The following is a 20,243-nucleotide window of genomic DNA, read 5'->3' on the forward strand; positions in this document are numbered from 1 at the left end:
GAACTAAATACCCCAGCCAAAGTCAATGACAATAGAGTTAAGAGAGTCCAAACTATAACAATCTAAACTAAGAATGGACCTGTTACACTTACAGGCTAGTGCGCTAAATGTGGAGCTCTCTGATGCATGCTGGGAACGTTAGTGAAGGGAAATCAAGACTGGTGGTTGGAACGGTCCTAATTTATTGTAACTATATGCGTGAAATACAACTACGAACAACTTGTAATTCACAATCATCTCAATAAATTTTTTTAAAGAAAGCTTTTACACACACTAATACACACACACACACACACACACACACACACACACACACACACACACACACTCTTCTTGCTTTCTCAGGGTGTTCTGTCATTGGTACCACAGAGGCAGCTAACAAAGGTATGTTCTCCCTCCCTTATGCTGTTTCTTTCGTCCCTAAAAATAAAGACTCTATTTCTGCTTCCAAAAAAAAAAAAAAGAAAGCTTTTATTTCTAGCTCTGTGATTTAGATACATAGATATATTATATGTCTACCCAATTCATATGCCTAGTGACCTGCCTCCTAGACTTGAACTTATTGTAAAAAAAAAAATGTGGCTATAGGTTTATCTGCTTTAGCAGTTATTTTCCTACATACAAGAGGTTATCTAAGTATAATAAAAATATTTCAAACTAATTCATTAATTCGTTTAATGAGTTTTGAGCCTTATATTTTATTGGAGAAAGAAGTGATAGGTCCAACCTGCTTGGAAATATATGATATAAATTAAAATGTCTTCGCACGGATGCACTAGCACGTCAGCCCCCTTTTAAAATATATGTTAAAAAGTTTAAAATTATTTGAAGATAGTCTATGCTAAATAAAATCATAATATAAAAATCCATACATAGTTATTGAAAGCATATGCAAATATGAAAATTAAAGAGACACGCCCAAAAGTCTGCAAAATTCCTAGTAGGTTATTGAAGAAATGTTTTCTCTTATTTGCTATTGATTTTGACAGTTCATATAGTACTTGGTTAGAAGAAACCTACACATACATAATAGAAAAAACTTGTAATAGTGCAGGGGAAAATACCTAATATTCTGTTATTTACCCCAAGCAACTTGAGAGCCTGTTTTATCTTTCTAATTTGAAAAAGGAAAGCCAAACATCTATTCCTTCTTTTCTCCTCTCCATAAATTTGTAGTATAATTGGAACTAGTTTATTCTCTTTTTTTCACATTTTTTATCCTTAATGTCACATGATTTTCAAGATTATTTGTAGTTGAGTGTTATACATAAATTTTTCAGCACCAAAGCCATCTTTCATACCACCAGTGTCAACTCCACTCAACCAGTGTCCCCAGGCTTCCTCATTTCTTACTCTACCTCCTTTTTAAGGCACATTTTTAAGTTTAGTCATTGTTGTTTTTAACCTCATGCTTTAACCTCTGGCTCTGTATTTCAGATACACAGATATATTATACATCTACTCCATTCATATGCCCAGTGCCCTGCCTCCTATTCTATTACTTCCAGCCTATTTATTACTCACCAAATAGATTTGGTTTCTTCCCTGTTCATTGTATTCTTATACTCAATGGTCAATATAAGCATCCACCCCTTGCATTCCATTGTCCTATAATTCTATATACCATATATAAATGAGATCACTTTGTGTCTGTCCTGACTTAATTTAACATTATATTCTTCCAGTTTCATTCAAGTAGCAGTGAATTGCATGATTTCATTCTTCCTTTCAGTTGCATAGTATTTCATTTAAGTGTATATACATATCTTTATTTTCCACTAATCTGTATTGGGCATCTATTTGAATCCATAACCTAACTATTTTGCTAAATACTGCACTGAATAACAGTATGCTTATATTCTTCTTCTTCTTTTTTTTTGCTTATATTCTTTTGAATAAATGTTTTAGTGACTAGGAGTATCTGAAAGTGGCATTTCTGGGCCATATGGCATTTACATTTTTTATGTGAAATCCACATACTATTTTTGATGGAAGTTGATCCAGGAAACATCTCTGGCAGCAGAGGAAGAGATTTTCTTTTTACCACATCCCATTAATACATATTGTTCGAAGTTGATGTTGTTTTTTTTTAACTGTATGAAATTATCATAGGTGTGAGAGGATATCTCATTTCATCTTAACTTGGATTACCCTGATAATATGTGAAGAGCAGTTTTTCATGTGCCCCTTGGCCATCAAGTTGTTTTCATTGTGGACATACCTATTTGTTCTCTCACCATTGTTTTCATTTCTTTTTTGTGGGAGGAGGTTACAACCAGTTTTTCTCATGACTTACTCCTAGCTCTGCAATTGGGATCAACCCTGCTCAAGGGATCATATAGGTTTTTGGCACCAAGCCATGATTAACTATAAGCAAGGCAAGTACATTACCTCCAAACATGCTTCTACCTATTATTTGATCAGAGTTTTCTTTGAATACTTTAATATATTTTGATTATTACCCTTTTATCTGATCTGCTAAACACAAATATTTTCTCTTTCAGTATTAGTCTTTTTCCTTTCCACTGTTCTTTGCATTTAGTAATTTGAAATGCTGAGCTTCAGGCTGTTTAAGAAAGTGATCTATTGAACTGTTTGTATAACAGTTGGCTAGAGGTATATCTACTTTAGAGGCTATTTTTCTTTCTTTTTTCTTTAGAGGTTATTTTTCTAAACAAGTGAGGTTATCTAAGTATGATAAAAAGTATTGCAAAATAAATAGTTAATTGGTTTGTTCAGCTGGTTTTTGAGCTATTTTGTAAGAGAAAGAAGTGCTAATATGCCTGTATTATATCATATGATATAAAATGAAATGATATATGATATAAAATGAAATGTCTGCACAGTTTGGAATGAGGATGGTTGGTAGGAGGAACTGGACTTGTCCCTGATTCTACCCAGACACAGGCCTGAAATGGCCGTGGGAACCAGACAACCAAAACTGGTGGGAAAATTGGATGGAGGCTGAGGGAACGTCCTGAAATCAATCAGGTCATATTTAATGGTAGAGTCCAGAAGGTCCTTGTGACATAGACCTGAAAATGGCTGCCAGTGGCAGAGGATCCAAACTTAAAAATAAAAAAATTAACACCTGAAATTAAATGTCTCTACTGAACAAACAATTTATCCAAGACAAAACCAAAGAGGAAATCAAAAAATTCCTAGAAACAAAGGAGGATTAGGACATGATTAATCAGAATTTGTGGACACAGCCAAAGCATTATTAAGAGGAAAATTTTTTTGTTTTCTTTTTTAATATATTTATTTAAACACCTTGATTACAAACATGATTATGGTTGGGGTTCAGTCATGGAAGGAACACCCCTCTTCACCAGTGCAACATTCCCATCCCCAATTTGCAAACATTCATCTGTATGGAAGAAGGGGCCTACATAAATAGATGTTTGGCTTATCTTAAAAATTGCAAAATGATATTTTAACACTAATACCAATACCAGTGTAAACTCTCATCATCACTACACCCATACTCTATTATCCCCCGGCACCCACTGTCTGCCACCTTGAGTATATTACAAAAGTTGCTGGATACAGCTATTGTTGAGTCTGTGCTTTGGATTTATAGCTACACCACTCTCCCACATCACCAATATGATAGAAGTCCTGACCCTAGTTTTATTACTTCCCTTGCTCATTGTCTTTCTTCCCACCTTAATTTCTTTCCTTTTCTGTGTTCCTCCCTAAGTTCAAGGGTGATATAGACATTACCCTTGGCTACACTAAATTTCGTCATCCTGTTATTCTATGTACCTCAGAAAAGTGAAATCATTCTGTGTTTTTCTTTCTTCTGGCTATTAACTCTATATGAAATCATCAAGTTCCAACCAGTTGCTGAAAATTGCAGGATTTCATCTTTTCGTGTGGCTTCATAGTATACCTAGGACTTCTCTCTATGGTTCGACAACTAGGTTCATTTCATGTCTTAACTTTTGTACTAAGTGTAGCCATAAATAATGGTGTACATACATTCTTTTGTCTAATTTTTTAAGCCCTTGTAGATACTCAAAAATGGAATTTTTGGGTCGTGTGTTTGATATTAATTCTAAGTTTACCAGGGACTCTCTCTATACCATTTTTCGGTAAGGGTTGTCAGACTTCCACCTGCAATGGATGAGAGTCCCATTACACCACATACCCACCAGCACAGATTATTCCTACTGTTTTAGTTATGTGCCATTTTCATCAGTGTGAGATGATATCTCATTGCTGTCTTCATTTGGATTGTCCTAGTGTTAAGTAAAAGTTGTTTTTCATGTGCCTACTGCTGATCTGCTTGCTTCCACTGAGATGTCTGTTTATTTCCTTCCCCCATTTAAAAATTATTGAGCCACTATGGGATAGTAAAAAGATGTTGATTATTAAGTTTTAGACATACAATATTCATCACCCAGCAGCGCTTCACTAGGATGTAGTTCCTGGCACAAATATTTCTCCTCTCCCACCAGCAGCCGGCCCCCTACCCACACAAAGAGGCAGCCTTTACTGTAGACAATTATCTCCACTTTTTCTGTCTCTTCCTCTCCATCTTTTTCTTTTCTCCTTTTTATTCTTTTAGGCACCATGGTTTTCTACGGTTACTGAAAGGGTTTTATGCATATCAGTTTACCTCCTTTCAGCATCCAGTCCTTGTCCAAAGTGAACATTTCCAAGTACCAATGTCACAATGGTTATTTCCATGCCCTAAGTTCACTACCCCCTCAGCAGAAAACTGGCTGCCTTGGACCAGTCACCCTGCCCCCATTTCTATTATCTTTTGTTTTATTCTCATATATTATTTTCTTTTCATATCCTTCAAAAGAGTTTAATCATTCTATGCCTGTCTTTCTCCCTCTGAATCATTTTACTCAGTGTGATACTCATACATGTAAAAACAATTTTCATGACTTTATTTTTCCTAAAAGCTGCATAGTATTTCATTATGTATACATACCAAAAAATTTTTTATCCACTATGATGTCTGGGGAAGTTGGTTGGCTCTATAATTTCCTTGTGAGGAGTGCTATAGTCAGTACAGGATTGTAGTTACATTTTCTGAATTATGTTTTAAATTCTTGAGGGAATATTCATAAGAGTGGTTTTGCTGGGTTACATAAAATTTGATTTCTAGTTTTTTGAGGAACATCCATATTGTTTTACTAAAAGTCTGGTCCAGTCAACATTCACTTAAACAGTAATGGAGAGACTCTTCCCTCATTCATGCTGGCACTGTCGTTATTATTTTTTATGTGTGCCAGTCTCTATGGTGTAAGATGATTTCTCATTATTGTCTTGATTTACATCTCTCTGTTAATTAATGATTTTTTTCATGTGCCTTTTGGCAGTTTTATTTATTATTTGAGAACCTTCTGTTCATCTCTTCTCTACACTTTTGATGGGGTTGGCTTTCTTTTAAGTTAAACCAGTACCATAAATCTTAAATTCTTATCAGTGAGTATTAGGTGAATAATTTCTCCCATTTAATTGGCAATCTTTATATCATGGTCATACTTTTATTTGAGTTGCATAAGTTTCTCAGTCTAATGTAACTTTTTTATTTACTTGTTTATCTTTGCTTCTATTTGCTTGAACAGTGAAATTTCATTATAGAAGATGCCTTTAGTTTCATTCAATGTCATGAAGAGTTCTTCCTATATTTTTCCTATGAATATTGTGGTTTCAGGCATAACATCAAAACCTTTCATCTATTTTGATTTGATTATTATGCATGGCTCTACAAAGTGATTTGAATTTTTTTAAATTTTTTCAGATTTTTTTCAAATGTTACTGACCAATATTCTCAACATTACTTGTTGAAAATGTTTCTTTGGTCCACTTTGTATTTCTTCCTCTTATATCAAGACTAATTGATCATAAACCCTAGGACTTGTCACAGGATGTTTAACTTTATCCATTAAAATGAGTGTCTACCTTTATTCCAATACTATGATGTTTTGATTAGTATTGATTTATAGACAGTTTAAACTTGAGTTACTGCCACCTATCTACCATTTTGTGCATATGTGACTTGAATAAACTTATTTTTGCCTGAGCTTGTTTTTTAAGACAGCCTTTCAATAATTCTTGAGGGATTGGTTTAATTCTTATTTGTCTGAAAGGTTCTTTTCCCCTCAAATCTAAATAACTCTGCAGGGCAATTGGATCTAGGGTGGAAGATTTTTTTGATTTAATAATCTGAATATACCATTTTACTCTTTCCTGGCTTGTATGATATCATATCTAATGTTATTATTTTAATATGATTTTTCTTATATTTGAGCATTAATTTTCCTCTCTTACCACTTTAAGTAGCTGCTTTTGCCCTTTTATTTTATCATTTTGATTTATATGTCTAATCTGGGTTTCTTTAAGTTGTTTATATCCCTCTCTCCAGAAATCAGGAAAGTTTTTGGTAATTATTTCTGCTAGCCATACTTTTGCTTCTGATCTCCCATAGTCCTATAATTTGAGTATTCTACCTCTTGATATTATCTATCACAAATCTTACTTTCCCATATGTTTATCTGCATTTTTTGGCCACTTCATCTTTGGTGCTGGAGAGTATTTTGTCTTCAATATCTCTCAAAGGGTCCTCTGCTATTGAATTCTGTTGTGGCAAGCTATTGTATTTTTAACTCACTCAATTTTATTCCTATGGACTCTTCGATACCCTGGATCTATTAATAATCCAGTTGGTTGAATTGTGCTTCCAACTACGGCTTTATTTCCTATAACTCAACTTTATTGCAGAAAGTGTGTATGATGTATATGGTTCTGTGCCCAATAATATTGCAGAAAAAGCCCTCATGGAAGTGCAGGCACAGGAAGAGGCTGAGTCACAATAAAACCTGGTGCTGCTTTTTAGGTAAGGTACTAGTATGTGCTGACACAAATTTCATAAAGTGATTTCCCATAAGGTATCAGGATGTGATGTACAAGTCTTGGGCAATTTTGCTCAAGATGGCATGTCACAACGAACATGATAAGGGTCAGTTCCTCATTCCTTTGGCTTAGCTCTTCTTGTGGAGATCCTCAGCCTGTTTGGGGCAGAAGTGCCTCTGGGCATGGGCTAGGCTACCTTGGGTTTGACCAGGCCAAGGTAAGAAGGTCAGATCTTCCAGATCCTTCACAATTTCCATGACACTTGCCTGGAAAACTGATTTAAGGCCCTAACTGATGAGACTTATTTGAACTTAGAGCTTCACCAGGAGCAACATCCCTCTCTATAAAAGCATGTTGTCTGGTTTAACCACCATAGAAAATAGTCTGATGATTTCTCTGAAATGAAATAATTGAGCTACCATATGGGCTCTGCCATATGGACCATTTCTTGATGTCTACCCTCAGGACACTAAAACATTATTTCAAAAGACTCATGTATGCTATTATTCATCACAGTGTTTAGCACAATCACTAGAGTGTGAAATAAACTTAGGTGTTGAAGAACACATGAGTGGATAATGAAGATACACTATGTATCTCAAATGGAATGTTAGGCATCTGTAAGGAAAGATGAAATCATGAATTTTCTGTACCTTGTATGGAACTGGAAAACATTGTGTTAAATAACATTAGAAGAACAACACAAGGTGATTTTGCTTACATCGAAGTTGTAGAAGAACAGGACAAGGAAATACAAAGTTTTATAATGGTGGACACCTATCTCACGCTTGTCCAAAGAATATATATTGGAGAACAGTAGGGAAGCAAAGATATAAAAAAGGGAAGTAAGATGAAGTGGACTGGAAGTAACTGGGGCAGGGGACAGGAGGCCGGAACATTAGCAATATTAGTGGGGTAGAAGCATAGTATATGTATGTTTATAAATTACAAAGCCCAAAACACTGAAAGCATGAGGTACAAACTACAACAACTAAACTTAAAAATATTTCTAAGGAGGCAAGTTGAAAAAAAGAGAGATATTGGGGACACAGATGGAGGAAACTTAACACTGTTAGTAGGTGATAGGTTTGATGCTAGAACATTATATGCCTGAAATTCAACAATGAATCCTTTGTAAATCATGATTCTTTGGCTAATATTTTAAATATATATAAAGAAAATAATGAATTTGAGTAATAGTACATCAGGAAGCATGTTTCCTTCCATGTGAACAACCTGGGTTCCACTGTGACTCACAATGCAATCTATTAAACCCCATCAGGAACGAGCATTGGGCCAGAAATAATCCTAGAGAACTGAGGGTGTAGTTCCAAATCTAAAATAAATAAATAAATACATAAAATCACAATAGAAAGAATTAGGAACATAAATTTTTGCCAAATATAGATTAGATTATGTGTCTCCTTTAATTACCCTCACAACACTTTAAAATGATGTATCCTTTCTGGAAAAGTGAAATAGTAGCATTAGAAGTAATAGATGTAGTTGAGCCCAAAGATTTGAAATTATTTTTATTGAAGGTGATGCATGCAAAGCATATAAATTTCTTCCAGGTCTATGGTAAGTGATTAGTAACTGAAGAAATTCTTATTGATAGCGCTTAAACACAATGTTTACATAAATTATTTTAGTATAATGATTTATTATAACATTATTGATAGGGTTTCTTGCATACAGCCTACTAAAACTCCACCTTCAAGTGTCTGTTACCTTCTATCATTTTCTTGGGGTCCTACTTTCAAATCTGCATTCTTCCTCTGTCTCACCATCACAGTAAGTTTAATTTTGTAGACCTATATTCTCAGATATTTTGCCCTTGTCTTGTGTTATTTTCTTATTTTTCTGTGTCTGTCCCTCTCCGTCTTGCTAACTTCACTCAGCATAATACATTACTGTTCCATTCACATAACAGCAAATTGCATCACCTCAATTTTTTTTATAGTCAAGTAGCTTTCAATTGTGCATATATCTCATGGTTTTTTTTATCTAGTCACTCTTGGACATGTAACTATCTATGGTGAAAGGAGATACAAACAACACAGAAACTCATAAGTCTTTTCTGGATAAAATGTTTGGATCTTTGGGGTGGATGCCAAAAAAGTGGAATTGCTGCTTTAGATAAAATTTAATTTCATAGTTTTTTTTACAAGTTTTCATATTTTCACAGAGGGTTTGACCAGTATATTTCCAAATATACTCACTAACACTGTTCTTTTTAAATTTTTATGAGTCAGCCTTACTAGTATGAGGTGATATCTGAAATGTTTTGAGATTTTAAATTTCCTGATGATCAGTGAGGCACAGTTCATTTTTTTCATATACCTATTTTAATATACCAGTATGTTTTCTTTTAAGAACTTTTTCTTCACCTCTTCTCCTCAGTTTTTGATTGGGTTGGAATATGTTTTTGTTGTTAATGTTTAAAAGTGCTTTATATATCTTGAATATTAACCACATTTTTGTCATCTGAGTGGTGGACAAATTTTTTGGAGTATGTTTATATTCTGGTCCTTGTGTATTTTGTGGAGTGGAAGCTTCTTAAATTTGGTGTAGTCCTATTGTTTTATCTTTGCTTCCATTTACTTTGCACTAAATATTAGAAGATACCTCTAGATTCCATTTTATGAATTGATTGACCTACGTTTTCCTCAATTTAGTTTATAGATTCAGCGATAGTATTTAGATCTTTAATTCATTTTGACTTGACATCTGTCTATAGTGTGAGATAAGAATCTGAGTTAATTTTTTTTTTTTTGGTTTTTCGGCCACATCTGGTGATGCTCAGGGGTTACTCCTGGCTATGCATTCAGAAATCACTCCTGAATTGGACATATGGGACACCAGGGTATCGAACCATGGTCTGTCCTTGGCTAGCACGTGCAAGACAGATGCCTTACTGCTTGTGCCACCGCTCCGGCTCCCTGCATTAATTTTTTATACATGTCTCTGACCAGTTTTAATGCAATTTGTTTAAATGATGTTTCTTTTCCACCACATGCCCTTTTTAACTTTACTGTTGTAAATTTGATGTCCATACAACTGGGAAAGAAAATTAGAAAAAGTGACAGACAAGAGCATGGGAGAAGGGAATTTAGTCTGAAATCTTTGGTTTAAATCCTTATAAATGATGACCTGTTTCTTGTAAAACTTTAAGATAGTGTGATTTATTGATCACCCATAATATGAAAAAAAGAACTTAATGTTCAAGGATCTTTACAGAGAGCTTATGCTCAATATACCCCCATTTATACCTGGACCTATTTTAAGATTAAACATACAATTCATGAGAAAAAAATTTTGAATTGAAAGAATTGGAAAAGGCAAATGGGAATGAGATGTTACAAGAATTATATGTGTGGATAGCAATAAAAAAAATTCTGTGGTTTCAAAGACTTTCTTTGGGGATTATTTGGGTGATATCCAGTGATGTTCAGGGGATTACTCCTGGCTCTACACTCAGAAATTATTCCTGGAAATGGTCTGGGGACATAAGAGATGCTGGGGTTTGAAATCTGGTAAGCTAGATGCAAAACAAGTACCCTATTTACATGTAGTATCACTCAAGCCCTGGCTGATTATTAACATTCATATTATTAATGGTATCATTAATAACTACAGAATATTAATCATATTATTAATAATTACTTTCCATTCATATTATTTCAACAGCACACAGTCATTAGAATATCTCTCCCTCTTCCAAGAACCTAGGAACCTCTACATTTTTCTAGGACTTGTAATAACCTGTCCTCTGAAACCCTTTCCAACTCAGTCCTGTAAAACTCTTCTTCCATTTCCCCAACACCATTTCTTTTAAATTCCTTGTAAGACATGGTGATTTACAAAATTTTTCATAGTTTTTTATACATAAAATGTACCAGCACCAATACCACAACCAACATCAATCTCCCTCTATCAATGTTCTCAGTCTTTCCCCAGAGCACACACCACCCTCCACCAGCCTACATACATCCTACCGGCATAATAGGTCCTTTTAAGTGTGTTTGTTAAACTTTGGGCCTCATCATTACTGCTGTTGACTCTATTGTTCAGCTATTTAGTTCTGTCCTTCCTTAATTCCACCAATATAACTGAATCCCCATGACCTCTATCTCCCTTTATTTCATATCTAACTTTTTCCCCCTTCATTTTATTTCTTGACTTCTGACTAGACTCTGGGGCCAAGAGTTGCGATAACTTCCAGTTCCATCCATGTTGTAGAAAATTGCATAATTCTTTAGAGCTATGTAGCATTACATTGTTTATATGTACTACATTTCATGACCAAAATACCTGTTTTAGGGCATCTAGACTTATTCCAACTGCTGTTTATTTTACTGAGTAGAGTGGTGAAAAACAGTGTGCATGCGTCCTTTTGAATGAATGCTTTGTTGTTCTGAGAATACTCAGAGTGGAGTTGTTGGGTTAAATAGCAGTTTGTCTGTAAACTCAGGTTAATTCCGTATTTAATGAATAGGGGTTGCCAACAGTGGATGCGAATTCCTTTTTATACCACATCACCACTAACAGATTTCCTCCAATATTTTTGATATGCCATTTTAACTGGTGAAATGTTAGCTTATTGTCATCTTGATTTAAATTTCCTTAATAATAAGTGACACTGATCTCTTTTTGATGTGCCTATTGACCATATATTGAAGAGGTATCTATTTCCTCTCACCATGTTTGACTGTTTTTTAATTTAGATCCAACAGAATTTTATGAAGAGCCTTTTTACAGTGATTTTAGCTTCAACTAACTTCTTTCTTGCAACTGAACTCTCCCTATATGAATGAGTATTTTGGGGGGTTCTTAATATTCATTCATCTTGAGTGTCTGCTTTTATTCTAATACATTTCCCATGCTATCATTTTGCAGATCAAGTAATGTGATGTTATTTGTCTTCTTTTTTCCATCATTGTTCCAGAAAGTCTCTTGTGTTCCATATTACTGAGATCAGTAATGTTTTTTCTATTAAGCATGATAATGACATTTTGAAGAAATTACTTTGAATATTTTAATACCTTGGCATGTATTTCATTTAAAATGTTAATTCATTCAACCTATAAACATATCTATGGTATTTGTTCTTTGGTGTCTTCTTTTTTTTAATAACATCATTTTTATGGTGCAATTCTTTTACCACTTTTTTAAAGTTGATTCCTAGGAGCTTAGTTATTTTTGAGAATATTTTTCATGAGATTACTTAAATAATACATTTATTTTCTACTTCATTATTTGCATGAAGGGATGCAATATATTTTAATATTTTATTTTGTTGGCTCCATTTGCTATCTAGGTATTTTTTCTTATCACTTAAAATAAAATCTAGGAAATCATTTATAGCAAACTCTATGAATATACTCATATCACCTATAAAATAGTTATATGTTAAAATAGCTAAAATGTATAAAATATTTGCATATTACTCTTGAATCCCTGTAGTAGAAATCATAATTCTAGGATCTCAAGAGGGAATTAGAAATCAACTGCTATGACAATGAAACCAAAGCCGAAAAAGCCAAATGGAGCTACATAAATTAAAATAGCTTTTATACAGAAAAGAACAGTACCATAAAGGAAAAGGCAAACATGAAACTGGAAACACGATTTTTTTTACATAATGCATTAGACAAGGGGTCATATCCCTAATCTATAAAAAAACACATATTGGTCAACATCAGAAAAACAAGGAACCTGATTTAATATATGGAGAAAAGACTAGAATATAAAGTTTTACAAATATGAAATGCACACATGTGTATGAAGGCATGCACACAAAAACGATATATGTATTCAACATTGCCATATTTATGGAAATGAAAATCTAAATAACAATGATATATTACTTCATAACAGAGAGAATAGTCTGTCAAGCATGTCAGAAACATTTGTTAGTGAGGGTTTGTACAAATTTGATCTATTTCTTATCAAGTTGAAGATGACACTATTGAGTTAATTGATCTTTCATTTGGTATTTTTTTTACATTTTTGGCTTATGCTCTAAAATTACTATATTAATTTAGTTTTTTAACTGGCTTTAGGCTTTGTCTTTTATTTGTTCATTAAAATGTGAGATAATATTGCTATTTTCTTGTATTTCTTGTATTGCTATTTTCTTCCTTCTTAATACTAATTTTACGATGTCTCATTTATTCTGAGACATTTTTTTTCCATTTTTGTTTGTTACAGTTGTTTTTCTCTTCAAATTTTCAATTCAATAAGTACTTATACAGCAGTGTGTATTTAAGCCAGCAAATGTTTTCTATCTTTCTTCTTATGTTTTATTTCTTGTTTTATTCCATTGTAATCTCAAAGAATATACAGTTTTAATCTTCATGACCATAAGTGTTTATATTAGTATCCTGATATTTTTCCTCTTTCTTCTTCTAGAAACTTCATGATGTGACTGCTGGTTCTTTATGTTAACTTTATATTTTGAATCTATTCAATTTTCTTGTCTACTTCTATGATTTCTTTTATCTTGTTTTTAATCTCCTGATTCATATACGGCTTTTGAAATTATGGCTTTTGAGCTCCTAATTGTAATAATTTAGCAACTATATTGTTTATATCTATATTTGGAAGTCAACATTTACCAAAGGTTTAAGATGAAAGTCTTTTCATGGCATTGCTATTTTTGTAATTGCAATGCATTAATTTATGGGGGATAAATGGTATGTATGTTATACTGGTAATCTAACCTTTTATTAGATTTTTAAATCAGATATAATTATTAGTCTTCAGAAAATTTGGCATAATATTTTAGCCTGATATGGTAAGAAAATTATTTTTAAATAAATTCTAAATCTTGCTTTATTAAATTTAACCTTGGACATTTTAATTAATATCTTTATGTAATTTCATTTTCGTTTTTTTTGGGGGGACACTGGGTGATCCAACCACAGTCCCTCCTAGGTTAGCTGTGTGCAAGGCAAATGTCCTACTGCTTGTGCCACCACTTCTGACCCTGTAATTTCATTTTCTACCTTAAAATACTACTCCTTTTTATTATCTTTATTTGTTTTATTTCCTTTTAAAAGTTGTCATGGCCTGTTAAATGATTCAAAAGATAAAGAGGATATTTTTTTTTAATTACTGTGTTCTATTCTCAAAAAGTATTTCTCAAAAAATTTCTAAACATGAACTCCTTCTGACCTGTTTTCTTCCTGGAGGCCCTTTGAAATATTGGTCATCCTGATTGTCTCTCTATCCTGTGTCATTGTTCCAGTCATTGTATAATTCACCTGTGATTTCCCACCATTAGAATATCATGGGGGTCCATCAGGAGGATATATGTATACAGCTGAGAAACACAACTCTTCACTATGAGAAAAACTGATATTATGCATGGTTTCTTGGTGATCACGAATCACCAAGGATAAATTAATTAGTGTATAAACCCTCAAAGAAAAAGTTTTTTTTTTAATCAGGGACGTGTTTCAGTGGAGTTCTTAAATGTGTGAGGCCCTGGGTGAAAACTCAAAATGCTACAAAAGAGTATTGTATTAAAGGGATAAAAGAATGCTTCTAAACTTACATAAGTTCAGATCAGATCATTCTTTAAAAATAGGTTAAATAAATCATTTTATTTATTTATGTCATACTGACATTATTTATGTCAATATGTCATTATTCCATCAATATTTGACATACTCATATCCCAGTAAGTTTTGCTTGATAATATAATTTTGCAGGGAATAACTTTAATAATTGTTGTGCCAGCAATTTTATATAAATAAAATCAAATTATTTACTAACAAATAAATTTGTAATACTATTTACTTCTATTTTCTTTCAAACAAATATATTTTCTATTTTCTTTTAAATACCTATTTTTATTATTTCAAGCATAAGTATAAATGAGTCATGAAGAGAAAGCAAATGAATTTTCTATGCCATATAGTTTATTCCTTCAATTTATCCTAAACTGTATGTGTACTTTCAAATGTTCTAGTATTTTAAAGCTTATTTTCCTAAAAAAAAAGCCTAAAATTCTTCTTATTAAAATACAGTTATTTTCATTTTTATTAATATAGCCAAATATTAAGAATACTCATTCTCAGTGGGAACTTATGTACATAATATCTGGACAAAAAGAGAAATAAACATAATGTATGATAGTCTATATAAAGGTATTCTTTTAATATCTAATAGGTATAATTTTAATGTATATCAGTATATATACTAAAACACAAAATAGCCTTTTGATGTATAAATTTTTTAATGTATAACCAACCATATATGAGAATACAAATCATCAGGGTGAGACTTCCTAAAGCAGATTGAAATGCTGTCATAAGCAATTTTCAAAAAGCATGAATTACTTGGTTCTCTCCCAAGGGGAACCAATTCCATAAACATAAATTTCTGAATGTTACTTGACAACCTCAACAGTTTTGCTCTCCCCAGGCTTTCCATATGGTCAACATATAATGAGGGTGTTTTTTAATTACCTGCATTTTTCATTGACATAACTGTGAGCAATTTGAGCCACATTTGTTACTTGCTCACATGACAGAGAACACAGTAAACAGCCTCATGAATTAATGTATTAACATATTAACAAAATGTATTAACATTTTGAGTCAATTTATTTGCCAGCAGGTTATCTGTGGACCTTCACACATTAATTGATTTAGTATCATCTTATTATGGGTAATAGTGTAATCTTTGAAAGGAGCCATTCTGCAATCACTAGGCTTTCTATGCTTCAAAATTATACTTTTTATTTTCAAAATTATACTATTTTTTTTTGTCTCAGCTTCACTGGAAAATTATACTATTGAAGAGTTCTCTCCCTTTTGTGAGAAAGCTGACATTAGCAATGAATTCATAATTTCCAATAGTTATACTTTAATAAGTACTAAGGTCAGAAATCAAATGGTGATGACAAGAAAGCCCTGATGGTGGTTTGTTTCAAGTCATATTGTCTCTTTTTAAATAGAAGATGGCTTTTAGGAGGATATGTGAAAATGAAAAAACAAGAAAGATATATTAAAACAGACATCTTATGTTTTACTTCAACTCACTTTATACTTACAGAATATGTAACACATACGTAACATAGCTAATTATAATACATTTGTTTCTAGATAAACAGGAAAGAAATTATTTAAAAAGAAGAAAAAGAAGGAAAAAATAAATAAAAGCGTACAGCAACAAGAAATTGGTGACAATTATTGTATCTCCAGTAAGGTCATTTTCAGAAGGTATAATAAGCTTTTGTTGCTAGTTGACAGTTTTGTTGCTTCATTTGTTTCTGAACGTTAGGTGGTTTCAGAGGCAAGTTGGCATCTAAATTATTGTGTTCCTACTTAGATGACAGTATTAAACCAAAATAGATTTGTCACAACAGTGTGGTCCAAGAATTTCAAGCAATATTGATTGCTAATACTATAGTTTTTGTGAGGTATGATATTGGCTGCCAAGGCTTCCACAAATATGAGAAGGTGGAGGAAGGTGCCCACATTTACTAATGAAAAATTTTGGTGCCATCAGCCCAAATACCAGCATACCTGAGTTTTAGCCAGATTGTAGCTGTTAAAATGATAGGTCACTTAAAATGTGATATCAGATTATTACAGAATTTGATACACATCACTATTAGGCTGATATTAATGGTATATGATTAACAATTTTATTTTTAAGTGAATAATCTTTATTTAAACACAATGATTACAAACATATTTGTAGCTGGGTTTCAATTATAAAAAAAAGGACACCCCCTTCACAAGTGCAATATTCCCACCACCAATGCCCTTCATTTCTTCCTCTTGCATCCCCTGAAAGGCATTCAAGAAAGGCATTCTATTTCTCTCACTCATTACAATTGTCATGAAAGCTATATAGTTATTTCTCTAACTGAACTCACCACTCTTTATGGTAAGCTTTTTACTGTGGGTCAGTCCTTCCAGCCCTCATCTTTATTATCTCTTTGTATTATTACAATGTCTTTTATTTTTCTTAAATCCATATGAGTGAGCGTATTCTGTGTCTATCTCTCTCTCTTTAGCTTATTTCACTGAGCATAATAGATTCCATGTACATCCATGTATAGAAACATTTCATGGCTTATTTTTTCCTGATGGTTTCATAGTATTCCATTGTGTATATGTACCACAGTTTCTTTAGCCATTCGTCTATTGTCAGGCATCTGGATTGTTTCCAGATTCTGGCTACTGTAAATAGTGCTGCAATGTATATAGGTATATAGAAGGTATTTTTGTGTTGTGTTATTGTGTTCCTAGGATATTTACCCAGAAATGATATGGCTGAATCATATGGGAGCTCAATTTCCAGTGTTTTGAGAAATTCCATTTTGTTTTCCTTAAAGACTAGACAGCATTCCCATGAGCAGATAATGAGAATTCCTTTCTTTCCACATGCCCACCAGCACAGATTGTTCTTATTCTTTGTGATGTGTTTCAGTCTCTATGGTATGAGATGATGCCTCATTATTGTTTTGATTTGCATCTCCCTGATGATTGAAGATGTGGAGCATTTTTTCATGTGTCTTTGGCCATTTGTATTTTTTTTCTTTAAGGAATTGCTTAGGGAAGAAATCAATAACGTGGAAATCCAAAAAAATTTGAAAGATCAATTTTATTTCATAAATAGCAATATATACAATGAGGTAAATTAAAAAGCAATATGGACTACATCCAAATGAACATTTTGGTCAATGACGCAAAAGTGAGTCAAGAGGCCAGAGAGATAGCACAACGGTAGGGCTTTTGCCTTGCATGCAGAAGGATAGTGGTTCAAATCCCCAGCATCCTATATGGTCCCCCAGCCTGCCGAGGGCCTGGGGCGGGGTTTCTGAGCATAGAGCCAGGAGTGGCCCTTGAGCGCTGCTGGGTATGACCCAAAAATAAAGAAAAAGTGATTGTGATTAGGTTTCAGTCATGTAAAGAACACCCTCTTCACCAGTGCAACATTCCTACCACCACTGTCCCAAATCTCCCTCCATCCTACCCTACCCTCACCTGTACTCTAGACAGGCTTTCCAGTTCCCTCATTCATTCACATGGTTATGGTAGTGTTCAGTATAGTTATATACTGTTATATAATTAGATATATATATATATGTACATATATATGTAGTTATATAATTGCACTCTGACCACTCTTTGTGATGAGCTTCATGAAGTGAGCTGGAAGTTCCAGCCCTCCTCTCTTTGTCTCTGAGGATTGTTGCAAAAATGACTTTCATCAGATAAGGGGCTAATATCCAAAATATACAGGGCACTGACAAAACTTTACAAAAACAAAACAAAACAAAACATCTAATCCCATCAAAAAATTGGGAGAAGAAATGAACAGACATGATAAAAAAGAAATACAAATGGCCAAAAGGCACATGAAAAAATGCTCCTCATCACTAATCATCAGGGAGATGCAAATCAAAACAAAGATGAGATATCATATCACACACAGAGATTAGCACACATTACAAAGAATGAGAACAATCAGTGCTGCTGGGCATGTGGAGAGAAAGGAACTCTTATCCCTGCTGGTGGGAATGCTGCCTAGTCCAATCTTTATGGAAAGCAATATGGCGATTCCTCAAAAAACTGGAAATCGAGCTCCCATTCGACCCAGCTATTCCACTTCTAGGGATATACTCTAAGAACACAAGAATACAATACAAAAACCCCTTCCTCACATCTATATTTATTTCAGCACTATTCACAGTAGCCAGGCTCTGGAAATAACCAAGATGCCCTTCAACAGATGAATGGCTAAAGAAACTGTGGTACATATACACAATGGAATATTATGCAGCCGTCAGGAGAGATGAAGTCATGAAATTTCCTTATACTTGGATGGACATGGAATCTATCATGCTGAGAGAAATAAATCAGAGGGAGAGAGAGAGACGCAGAATGATTTAAATATTTTAACTACAAAGTCCAAAGTATAAGATTAGAAATGATCAAACCCTAGAATAAAACATAGGCGGGAACATCACTGATGTAAATTTTCCAATCATATTTTGTATTTAAAAACAAAGTAAAGGGGCCGGCATGGTGACGCTAGAGGTAAGGTGTCTGCCTTGCCAGCACTAGCCTAGAACGAACCGCGGTTCGATCTCCCAGAGTCCCATTTGGTCCTCCAAGCCAGGAGCGACTTCTGAGCGCATAGCCAGGCATAACCCCTGAGCGTCACCGGGTGTGGCTCAAAAACAAACAAACAAATAAATAAATACAAAATAAAGACATACAAATCAAAATCAATCAACTTGGAAAAGGAAACAGTCAAAATAACAAAGAATGTAAAACCACAATAACAAAATTTTGAATGATAAGCCAAATATAAGAACATTGGAAAATTATATATCTAATAAATGTTAATATCCACATATACAAGAAACTCAAACAATTAAATAGCAAAAAACACAAATAACTCAATGAAAAATATTCCACATATCATAGAGACATAGAGACATAACAGTATTGTTATTTCCTAAGACATAGTAAAGAACTGCCATGTAATCCTACAAGTCCATCTACACATGAATATTTACACACATATATTCCTGTGTGGGAAAACATGTGCTTGAAAAGCAAGCAGACACGTCATATTTAATATTTTTTATTATTTAAAGCATTATGATTTAGGAAAGTATTCATAGTTAAGTTTAGACATGCAATGTTCCAATACCAGTCCCACCAGCGTCAACCTCCCTCCAGCAATGTTCCCAGAACCCATTCCACACCACAACCTCCCTCCACTCCCCACAGCCTGCCATCATAACAGGCAAGCTTTTAAGTTTGGTTGCTAAAGTTTTTCATTGCTGTTAACTTTGTGGCTTGCACAGTTAGTAGCATTAACATTTTTGTTTGTTTCTTTTTTAGCCAACAATGCTCAGTTCTTATTCTAAACTCTCAGCACAGGGATTACTCCTGGAAGGCTCCAAGATCACATAGGATGGCAGTAATTCAATCTGGTCAGTGCATGCAAGGCAAACTCTCTTATGATTACTCCAGCAGAGAAACCATTTTAAGCACAAAGCCATACTTACAAATAAATGAAGTAAATAAATCATCTCTAAAATAAAAAAGAAATTTATAACATCTTTGCAGGATCAGGATAGCTTTCTCATAATCACGCAAATATGATACCCACAATTTGTTGGATTGATAACATATTTTTGTTTATACTAATTCTGGGAAACTCATCTTTGCCACACCAGCTTATAAAAACAATTGCCAACCTGCTATCAGTATGGATATGAATTATAAAGAAAGCATTGGCAATTACATCTAAAATATTTAGGAAAACAATTCTGAAGCACTATTTTAACTTTTGTTTGAGCAAAAATAGAAGAAAAATGCAACTTC

This window comes from Suncus etruscus, chromosome 11 (assembly GCF_024139225.1).
Source record: "Suncus etruscus isolate mSunEtr1 chromosome 11, mSunEtr1.pri.cur, whole genome shotgun sequence".
Taxonomy (NCBI): Eukaryota; Metazoa; Chordata; class Mammalia; order Eulipotyphla; family Soricidae; genus Suncus; species Suncus etruscus.